The sequence below is a fragment of the Nansenia antarctica genome (assembly GCF_963989245.1).
Source record: "Nansenia antarctica genome assembly, chromosome: 2".
NCBI classification, from domain to species: Eukaryota; Metazoa; Chordata; class Actinopteri; order Argentiniformes; family Microstomatidae; genus Nansenia; species Nansenia antarctica.
In genome coordinates this window covers 60,033,221-60,045,290 of record NC_137675.1, presented here as the reverse complement: position 1 = coordinate 60,045,290, position 12,070 = coordinate 60,033,221, and positions in this window count along the sequence as shown.

Below are 12,070 nucleotides of genomic sequence, written 5' to 3'. Positions count from 1 at the left end.
TACTTAAAAAAAAAAAAAAAGCATTGGAAGAGAATATCTAAAGGGCGGAACCTCAGACGAAGGAGGATATGAGGAATAGAGCACACACTATTGGGACACACAGACCACCATCTCTATCACTCCATCCCTACCTGTCCGTCTCATAACCCCCTTTTCTTAACTCTTTCATCCCCCTTCCATCCTAAGTCGAGACACTACTGATTGGTGCCTCTGGTTTTGAGGGCGGAATAGCCCTTTTCTCAGCTATGTGGAACAGACACAGTAGTTGTGGAAAGAGACTGCTCACCCGGGGAGACTCTCTTGGGGAAGCGCACACGACCCTTGACGGTCTCTCGGATGGTGCTGAAGGGCAGGAAGCCAAACACCATTTTGTAGAGGGTGACACCCACCGACCAGACTGTGGCCGGGCCGGCCAGATACCGCCTCTGGAGGAACCACTCTGGAGGGATGTACTCCAAGGTGCCTGGGAGAGGGGCGGACATGGGGGAAGATTTAAGAGGGAAGTAATTGTGTAAAAATGAAGCAAGATTAGGTAGGGTATGATTTTGCCTAATTGCTTAGACCTATCCAGTCCTTTTTGTTAAGAAGCTCTAAATATTGTATATGTCTAACCCTCAAGATCCCATCGTGAGTACATATCAACAGTTCAGTTTGTAAAACCAAACAAGGGCAATACTAAAAACCTTATCAACATGCATCCCCTGTTGTCTCTCACCTACAAAGTCCTTGTAGGGGGTATTTTTCAGCAGGACCCCGCAGCCAAAGTCAAAGAGCTTGACCTGATATGAGTCCGTCTGGATGAGCAGGTTCTCAGGCTTGATGTCACGGTGCAGGACCCCTCGCTCCCGGCAGTGGCACAGCGCCCACAGCAGCTGCACCATCACCGGCTGCGCCATCCCCTCGCCCATGGTACCCCCCCGGTCATGGCAGAAGGCAAGGAGGTCCTGGCAGGGCTCGGGGCGTTCCAGGACCATGACGTAGCGCGTGGGCTGGTCGAACCACTCCAACATCTGCAGGACATAGGGGCTCGGTGGGGCCACGTTCACCTGCTTCATCAGCGCCACCTCCAGGGGCATGGGTCCCCCTTGCCCAGGCTGTGTGTGTGATGGACCCATGAGGGGGAAAAATGTTTGTGCCGTTAGGATTCCTATGAGTATTAGCAACTATTACATTAGCAATTAGCGTTGTGCTAATAAAGGCTGACACTAGGATTGTTATTAGCATTAACTAATAGAGTGCAATCTGAAAAGCTGGTGCTATCCTGATTAAAACCCTACGAGGAGCTCTTCGGACACAGGGCCCACAAACACTCACAATGTCCAGCTCCTCCTCAGTTATGGCCTTGGACACATACTTGATGGCCACCTGTGGAATAGGAAGATCAAGTTACGGTCCTTGCTTGATAACACAATGGCTAAGTCTGTAAAGCCTTGATGCATTTACATCTGTCATTTTACAGATGCTCTTGTCCTAAAGATTGACAGTTGGTGCACCTAACTGGAGGACAAGACCGCATATAAGTGTAGGAATTAAAACCCTCGAAAAGGAAATTATTATAACATTATCGTTGCAAAATAGAGAACAGTACAAAAGTACAAAAATGGGGCTAAGAGGTTATTCCGGGAAAAGTGAAGGACTTTTTTTCAGCAGAAGGAAATGAAAGAAAAGACGTGACAGATTGAGCAGACAGACACCGGAGCACAGCAGTTACATTATCATAATAGGCCATTACCAATGAATGTTAGCACATCTGCCTTGCTGCACCATCTAAGATCTAATTCACCAATTAGAGTTTAAAACCATTGGGGTTGTGTCACATTTTCCATTTCGATAATAACAGGCTCACCTACTGTGACGAAGGAGAGACCGTGGCAGAGGAGGAAAAAGAGGGCAATTACATTGATTGACAGCCTGTTGGGGAAATTATAGTGGAGTGGTTAAACAGACATATTTGAGGGAATCATACAATTTTTGATACCCCTAGAAATGTGTGTTTGGTCGATTACTTCTCTGTTGTTACAATGCCAATTGGCATTATATAATGTCCAACTCGATGTCCAACTTGTTAGGATCATGCAGTTGTGGGATGAACAGCACAGCTAATTATGTGGGTAGCGCCCAAGTAAAATTTGCCAAAATTCTCAATTGCCAATGCTAAACAGTGTATTCTCCTGTTGGTATTCACTCTTGTTTTGAGCTCCAGGTACTGCCAATCAGGTGCTTGATTGGCAGCACCAGTGTGCATGGGAACTGCTGGGTACTGCCGAGCTAATAAGGCTACCAGGAAGCCTGCAATGACTGCCCTTCACCGTCAGGCCCGTTTGCGCTGGTGTCGGCAACACCAACAATGGAACCTGAGCATGTGGGGGATTGTCATGTTCAGTGATGAGTCCAGATTCTGTCTGTGGAAGTTGGATGGCAGGGTCAAAGTATGGAGACGACGTGCTGAACGCTATGCTGATTGTTGCACCGATCGAGTAACAGCTTTTGGTGGGGGCAGTGTCATGGTGTGGGGCGGTATCTCCATCACTGGTAAAACAAGGCTATCTCAATGCAGTGGGATATCGGGATGAGATTCTGCAGCCAGTGGCGATCCCATATCTCCACAATCTGGGACCTAACTCCTTCATCCAAGATGACAATGCTCGCCCCCACAGAGTCAGGGTTATCACAGACTACCTGTATTCAAAATGGCCCCAAAATACCCTGACAAGATGTACATACTGTATGGAGCCACTACAGATTCGGTATAATTAATGATTCTACTGAATGTCATACATCAGATCTTTAGGGCTTGACCTTGTGTGGGACAGCTGTTGATTCTCTGAAGGGAACAGCAAGAGCAAAACTTGGTCAAGGAGTTTGCAGACATGCCCTTCTGGGATATTGGCATTTGGCAGGACTTCCTACGTGTGGATCACAACAAGATAGAGTTGTTTACATTCCTATCAGATGCCCTCTTCAAGGCGTTCCACCAGCCCTAATCCTAGCTCCAACCCTAAAAAAAAAGTAGATCCAAACCTAGGCCTAGCTTCAACCCTAACCCTGCTGTTGTTATAATTGATTGTTGTCTGTAAAAAATAATAATGTGTGTCCTTTTAAAATCTTGATGTAAGTTATAGTGATGTGTATATATGTTGTATGCAGGGCACCCTTGAAAAAGAGACTTTGGTCTCAAAGGGAGTTAGTGGCAATTTAAGTAAAAGTATGTGTATTTTGGTCGGTAAATACTATTTTAGCTCCTCCTAGAGAAATTGTTCACATGCAGTGACATATTTTATTTCATAGCAGCTATGTGTGACATGGCTAACCTGTTTGAGTCAGATATAACACTCAAAACTCTAGAACTAACTTTTATTATGAATTACCTTTTATTATGAATTGCTCCTAGCATACATACAGTATATCTGGCTTTACTTTCCCAACTAGCTCTGTATATGACAACATCAGTGGCCCCGAGGAGCCATATCTGAGGCATTCCGTATTTTTCTCAGAGTACATGAATCTTTCTTTGTGCCAAATTTGGTGCTTTATCAAGCGATTTATTGGCTTAATCGAAATGTGGCAGCAGGACACTGGGGGCAGTTTATGAATGGTCCAGGAGGTATTTCACATGTCTGCAGACATTCATTACCTCAGCGGGATTCATCATCTCAACCCTCTCTCTCTCTTTTGTCTGCAGACATTCATTACCTCAGCGGGATTCATCATCTCAACCCTCTCTCTCTCTTTTTCTCTCTCTCTCTCACTTAAAAAATGCTCCCTCGTCCCATCAAAAATGCCTCAAAGAGCTGAGTTGCCCTCCTGTAGAGCTGGGGAAGGATGTGTGCTTGTTGAAAGAGAGTTGGGGGAGTGTCGGAGTGAGGAAGTTGACTCAAGTACCGTATTTTCCGCCCTATAAGGCGCACTTAAAAGTCCCAAAAAAAAAAAAAAAACGACAGTGCGCCTTATAACCCGGTGCGCCTTATATATGGATCAAAATGTAAAAATTACATGACCAATATTTTTTTTTTTATAATAATACAATGTTTCAGTACGACTGGTAAACTACAAAGCCGCACCGCTTGCAGCATTACGGTAATCAGTAAACGACGGCCGCCATCTTGGAATCTCCGCGAATGCTATGCTTGTGGTGGGTTAACATAATTCACCCCCGGAACTAATAGTTGGGAGTATTGTTCCGTACGGAGGGTTAAGTGGGTGGTACTGAGTTTTAGTTCCTGTTTTAAGTGTGTGATAACAACTGGTTCATGTCTGTCAATAAACGTCTAGCTGTGACATTTAATACGCCGCCTCCGACTCCCGTCTCTCGGCACTACATGCTATTGTTATTCTATCATGTGCTCTGAATGGATGCCGTACTCACCCAACTGTTCAATTCGGACACTCACACCGCTTGCAGCATTACGGTAATCAGTAAACACCGGTGTTGTGCTTACTCACAGTCCCACACCACAAGACCCCAAGTAAAGAAGACTAAACAGAGTTTCCGAGGGAACAAAGTGAGATTCTTGGTGCTTTCAACTTGAAGTTTTAAAGTACCCACTCGATATAATAAACAACAGTTTAACGATCACTAAACACTTATCATTTGTGTATTGGATTCATTATTCTCGTTTGCCGGAGGCTACCGGTAAGGGAGGGTTGATTTGTAAACATACTTTCGTTTTAGCTCGTGTTCAAAAGCAAGAACTGTGTGTTCATCTAGTTATGTGTAGTTATGTGTTTTTAGCATGTCGATGTTCTCCCAGTATGTTGTCATGTTATTAAAATACAGTTTAGACCTTCGTAGCGATGTGTTTTGTTAGCTGTTAGCCGCTAGCAGCGTTTGTTGTGTTTTGGTCAGATTCACTTTTCTCCCATTCAGTGTTTGAGATGAACCAACATTCAAATACGCCTGTCGTGTTCAATCTTTCTCTGATTTGAATGTATGACACATCATTTGAAAGCTTACAATCTGCAGTTTAAGCATGTGTAAAAACTGAAAAAGTACGTTGCACATTTCACCAGGAGCTGTCACATATTGGTTGTTGGTTATAATTGTATAGCCTATTGGTTGTTTTCTGGTGTTGTTTTGCTCTGTTTGTAGTCTACTTGATGTATTTTTATCAGCTGTTAAATCACCACAGCGGTTAATCCACTAATAGAGATAATAGCAGATTGAAAATGCTTGTAGCTAACTACTCTATATCTCGTGGTTGCAGCTATTGCGAATTGCTATTCACGCGAGTCAGCTGTGAATCACCGCAGGTCCTTGACGCTTGTTGCAAAAATGGATGACGAACGGCTGATACTTGAGGTGGAAAAATATATATTTTTGACAGTGGAGCAGGTAGAACGTTGATGGTGACAACGCTCAGGTGGAGCTTGGACAACGGGAAGTTGACACAACACCGATGGAGAGGTGACGCAACGCAGTAGGTGGAGCTTGGGCGTAACGCAACCCCAGTCAAACGTTTGACTGCAGTATCTATTCTATGCGCCTTATAAGCCGGTGCGCCTTATAAGCCGGTGCGCCTTGTATATGAAAAAATTTCTAAAATAGGCCATTCATTGAAGGTGCGCCTTATACTCCGGTGCGCCTTATAGGGCGGAAAATACGGTAGACTGTTATGTAAATGTCTTGATGTGAGGAGCTGCGGTGCCTTCATGCCATACGGTCAATTAAAATAACTGATGATTCAACAGTATCCACAAGACAGAAGGAGACTCCCTAAGATTATGAGGTCCTTTCAATGTGAGACAGTGAGACTGAGTATGTTGACAGTAATATGGCTGTTTCAGACTGTTTCAGACAGCCTGGGTACCAAACTAGTCCTACATTCAACACTACTCCATTGTTGACTTGCCAGATGGCAACAGGCTTCAGTAGACTACCACCCAGGCTAGCTTTTGATTGTTGATAACCATAAAACAAAATTAAGTGTCATTTGACCTGGGTCAAATACCTAAGCTGCCCGCCTTTATTGTGTTTGCCTGATACAATGGAAACAACTGGAAAGTGCAAACTCCAAGCTAAAGCAAGCACACACAGCTCAAATATTTTCAAGTTAATGACATTTGACCCATGAGGTTTGCTGTAAACACAGGAAGGAGGAAGGGGATGTTGTCTCACCGGCATGCCATCTGATTTGCGAGTCCCCGCATAGACTGAGCCGTAGCCCCCTTTCCCCAACAGCGGGCCCTTAGCATAAAGATTCGCCAGACGCACTGTAACAAATGGTCAGAGGTCATTAGTTCAAAGTCATGTGTCAGGCTTATTTGAACATCATTTTTACAGACTGATGTACAGCATACCTCTAGAAACAAACAAATGGCTTGGTATTTTAGGAGAGGTAGGCCTGGGGATTTTAATTGTATATCATGAATATTATTGTGAATCACACTCAATATGGAGAGACTTGGAATAGGTTGTAGGCTGTTTACAAACAAAACAAAAGCATTGCAAACTAACAAAGAAGCAGAAATGTAGAACAAATTGGCACAGACTTATAGAATTGGTTTGCAGGTGTTCCGTTTTTAGAGTTGTCTACTAACTGTTCATAAGAGAGAGCCCACCAGAGAGAGCAACTTTACCTTTACTGTTACGGTGGCGTTTAGTGGCTTTGGGACGGACGCTGGAGGGGGATCCATGGCCCTGGCTGGTCTCCTCTGGTCCCCCCTGGTGCAGTGGCCGAGGCCCAGCCCTCTGGCCCGGGTTGAGGGCTGGGCTGTGGACCATAGGCTCCAACTGTGCCCCTGTGCCTGGAGCACAGGCCTTGGAAGTCACAGCATAGCATCTCTGGCTAACGTTGACAGGGCGCCTACGCAGGACCTTGGGAGCAGGGGGTGCCGGTGCAACAAAAGTCTCATGCAGAGTCAACTCCTCAGACCCGCTACATTCTTTGCCGGCAACAGAGGTTTTGGCGTTGTGGGATCCAGGCCTCTTCCTCTTTCGCCCTCCTCCTCCTCCCCCATTCAGAGCCTGACTCTGGTCAGAGCTGTTGGGGGCTGTGGATAACATAGAGAGTCATAATGATTAAGCACAGTAATCAGTTGCCTTAATGATATCAATGTATGAAAACAAACTTGAGTAATTGCTGTTTAATACACAGACGGTCAAACTATATATATATATATATATAATATATATAATACTGTATATATATGCAGTATATATATAATCCGATTTAAAAAGTGTCTATTATACAAGCTACAATCTGAAAGAGTTTACCTGGAGAAACATTTGTGTAATCAACATTACGTGTAATCATGGTTGAATTCTATCCTTCAGCCAAGGTTTTGTGCTGGCTGAAACGGATACTTCAAACCAGATATGCATCCCACTGCGTTTGCTCTGACGTAATTTGCAATTTGCGTGTCACAAACCATTGTGACACGCGCAGTCATCCTATTTCTGTGCCATACTTTTATGAATACATTTTGTCGAAAGCCTATGCCAATATAATGACAGCATTTTAACTTTTGAACATTTGAACAGTGCCTTGAAATGAGGAATAGGCCTAGCTAAAATTGTGTTTTACTGAACATTTTGAAACTAAACAAGAATGTAGAATTCTTATCAAAAAAACAAAAACATGTTGTCAGAGCGATTGATAACAATTAATTGAAAAGCCATTTAAATGTGCCGATTTTGCAATTCAATCGCTCTTCTATATATCGCCAGGTATAAACACACACCCGTTACATTAATCGTTATGTTACATGACTCCAGTCGAGAGCGCAAAGTTCTCCCATGAGATCCTGAGATTAACCATTCCCCCAGTAGCGTAAAAAAAAAAACATCTACGGGACGGGAGGGGAGGGGTATTAGAAGAAATTATTCGTTATAACCTACTCTGTGACGCCATGTGCCAACAAAGAGAGAGAGAGGGCCTGTGTATGTATGTAATGTGGCATTCAAGCTTTTCAAATGTTGTCTTCAAATGACACACACACACACACACACACACACACACACACACACACACACACACACACACACGCACACACACGCCATCAAACGAATAGACACTTCTAAGAACCAATTGAACACTGATGTGCTCAATGGAAAACACTATGATGAGCGAAAAATGATACTATGATAAGAATATTCAGATTCAGATTCAGATTCAATTTAATGTCATGGGCATAGTACGTACAGTGACAACGAAATGCATTTGGCATCCAGCCATAGCATAGTGCAAGCCATAGGTGTGTACAGATATACAGACAGAGGCAAGGTATGTACAGACAGTAGGATGTGCAATAGTGCATAGTGCAAGCCATAGGTATACATGAGGTATATTATATGTACAGCAACCCTGATGCTTCAGAAGCTATATCACCACATGCTTCCCCCATTGCTTGTAGGAGGGGTATGAACTCATGGGGTCTGAGTTCATAGCTCTAATAACCTATATTTGGACCAAAATTGCCCTCATCTCATACATTTAACTGAAATGATACTGACAGTGTACTGTAAGTTAACTTTACTTGAAGTTAATGTTAATTAGCTGTAGCGAGCTAACTAGGTCATCCACGCAGTGATTAGCTAGAGCTAAACCACACAATGTTGGCTAGGTAGCCTACATGTTATGGACCCCAAAAGAAGGTCTGTGAATGTTTTTTTGTTTTGTTTTTTTTACTTTGTGACTAGCTGTCGCCCTTTTTTGTCACTCTCCTCGTTCTTTACTTTTACTTTTCTCTTTTGAGACCCTTACCTGACTTTGGCGTTGCCCACCATGACCACACCATCCTCAGACTATTCGCGGTAACGTTCCTCTCGCGCGCGGTGGACTGAACCATGCAATGAATAAATAGAGGGGTAAATAATAAGGCTTAATTTTGTCAAACATAGAGAAACAAAACTCCAGTTTGTTTCTTTTGTAACTTTTTTTAATACATAGAATTATAAGTCGGCTACATTAACTTCCTTATGATAATAATAATATTATTATAAATATAGTATATTTTTAAAAAGATTCTCTTGGGCCCCTGTCAGTGCTGGGCCCTTATGCGGGATACACACATAAGGAGTTTTTGGCCGGTTTTGGCACGATTTTCGGATGTCTGAAAACGACAGAAAACGCCCGGTTATCAGATGGATCTTAACATTTTCCTATAACAAAATCCTGGGGTGTGAGGTGTGTTTGCAATGTGAAATGTGTTCAATACTTCCGACCAGAAACCATAGGGTTGCCAGATTGTTTGGTGGAATTAGCGGTTTTAGACTGTGGTTAGGGTGGAAAATGTCATTCCCATCTGGCAACCCTGCTCGCCAATCAAGAAGCGAGCTGACTTCTTCTTAATAATAATAACTTTATTTGTATAGCGCTTTTCCTGCAAACGTTGCGGCTCAAAGTGCTTTAATCATTATATAATCTTAATTTAATTATTTTGTAATTTAAAGGCAATATTAAAAGGATGGGTTCACGCGAGATTTCTGGCTTGGGGAACGAGACTAGAGAGTCCGGAATCTGTCGTTCCCCACGCCCATTTTCCGAGCAGGTTGAGAGTTGAGAGTTGATTGCACAATTGAAGAGAATTGACTCTTAACCCTCCGGTTGTGTTCATGTTTGCCCCCCCATCCTTGGTGTTCCCGGTCTAATTAGACCGGTCTGATTAACTGCTTCATATCTTAAAAACTACATTGTCAAATTTGCTAAATTTGGTACCTGGTGAAAGCTGAGACCTGTGAGATGTTAAAAATGAATTTGTCATGATATGACAAAATTACTGTAATGTGACTAAATACACAGTAGAAATTGAATATTTCATTTCCGTTTTTGAGAATTTCAAATAAGAAGGCCAGTTACACCCTGAAACTCTATCTCTGCCAAACAACACATTGGATCAGTTCTTCAACATCTCAACATATACTGTGCAAAATTTGATGAGACATAAACAATGTAGACTATTGGTTAACCTGAATAACTGCAATATAGAAAGAATAGACACTGAAAATGTATTCCAAAATGAACATTTATTGTAAAACAAATTCACAGAACATCAGAATGAATAGTCGTGTGTGTGTGTGTGTGTGTGTGTGTGTGTGTGTGTGTGTGTGTGTGTGTGTGTGTGTGTGTGTGTGTGTGTGTTTGCTTGCAGAAGCAAGAAAGCCAGGACATATACTATACCATTGCCCAATCATAGCTGTTACTGTAGTGTTGCATGTGCATATAATTCTATTTTGATGATTGGGTTGAGAGAGGAGGTACACCACAAGAACGGTGGTCAGGGTCAAGGTCTCTCTGCCTGTGTGTGTGTGTTCACCCACAGGATTGGCATTTTGCAATCAGGTCAGAGTGTGCCTTGCAAACGTAGGCATCACATTTGTAGCATGTAAGGCTTGTTTTATTGTCTCTAGGGCAGGGTTTGACGCTTACCTTTTCCCCAGGTAGCACTGTGCTACCATGTCAAAAAATTTAGTAGCACACCAAGAATTTCAGTAGCACAATGAAAATTGCGCAATTTTCGTATGACGACAACAAATTATCATAATCATAACATATCAGAATTATCATAACCGGCTCTTGGCCGTAATAAAAATGGAGACTCACACAATGTAAAGGGGAAGTAAGAATATTCATTTATTAATAAATGATTCATGAATAAATAAATAATTAAGCCCAGGCGAGATAGTGTGCGGAATTGATCTTCACAGCAAGGTCTTCTCTCATGGCATCCGCTATCTGCCCGATCATGTCAGCGCATCGTTTGTCATTACTATAGGTTGGATTTAATTCAACGCCATTTTTCTTGTGAAGGGCGAATAATTTGTGGAATTTAATAAATGGGATCTCTTCTTTTGCCACGTAGTAAGCGATGTTAAACTTTAACTTGAGCTGTCTTTTAATTTCCTCACTGGAGCTAGCCTTCTGGCGTCCAACAGCTTTCTCAAGGGGCTTGTTCTGAGCTGACATGAAAGCTTCCCTGCATTTCACATGTTTGCGAGACAGACCATGTTTTTTCACTGTGTCGCGTTTCAGCTGTGTTTTTTCACTGTGTCGCGTTTCAGCTGTGCGTCTCCTGACACAAACGCGGTCTTTCCAGCTAACTTCATGTGGGCGACACACCACTTGCAATACATCTTCCCTTCCTTCAGCAACAGCCACGGGAAAGATGTTTGCCACTCGGCACTGTACCTGTAGACCTTTGTCACTTTTGTCAGACCAGACTTCGCGTTGGCAGTGGCACCGCCATTATCACCGCGTGGATAATGACCTTCCCCCTCCCCTGACACACTTTCTGACCGGGCGCTCTCCTCCTCGCTTTCCCCGTCTCTGTTTTCTTCGTCACTCTCGTCTCCAGCTGTAATGTTGACTCCACTACCCCCCTCTACCTCCTCTCTGTCTGGAACGGTGCTAACATTAGCCTTGCTAAAGTATGCCGTAATCGGATTCATTTTAACAGCGGTCTTTTTCTGACAGGATTTTCAAATGTAAATGCGCGCTTGTTGTGCTTGCGGGTCACGTGTCTAGATGCGCTGTGATCTTATTAACGAACATAAGATTGACTGCGCAATCAAAAAAAAAAAAAAAAAATCGTTTTTTTTTTTTTTTTTTTTGTCGCACTGGTGCGATTGAATGTATTTCCAAGTCGCACAGACATATATTCACTCGCAAATGCGACCAAAACAGTCGCACTGTCGAACCCTGCCTTTGGACCAGCTGTCCGCTTGATGTATTCCTCAACTGACAAGACCTTCATCTTCATCTCTGCGGTTAAAACATAATTATGAGGTATCTCGTGTTATTTAGAGAAATTGTGTCATCTTGATCTTGCTAGTTTATCTCGGCTAAGGATTGGAGTTAGCACGCTAAGCACGATTTACCATACCATGTGTTAATCTCTTAGGATCTTAACCTCTGTGTTGGCAATTTAGCAGAATGAACTGTCATTGGGTCATTATCATTACGGCAGTAATATCACTCAACTAGCTCAAAGTATTGCATAAATATTTTACCAGTTTTGGATCATAACACCAACGAAGTCGCCCGGCGCGCGCTGTTGTTTTTTAAACAAGTGTGTTTGTCACTAGTTCTAGAGCACTCTCAAGCCAAAAACAGGTCCCCAAAAATGATTTTAT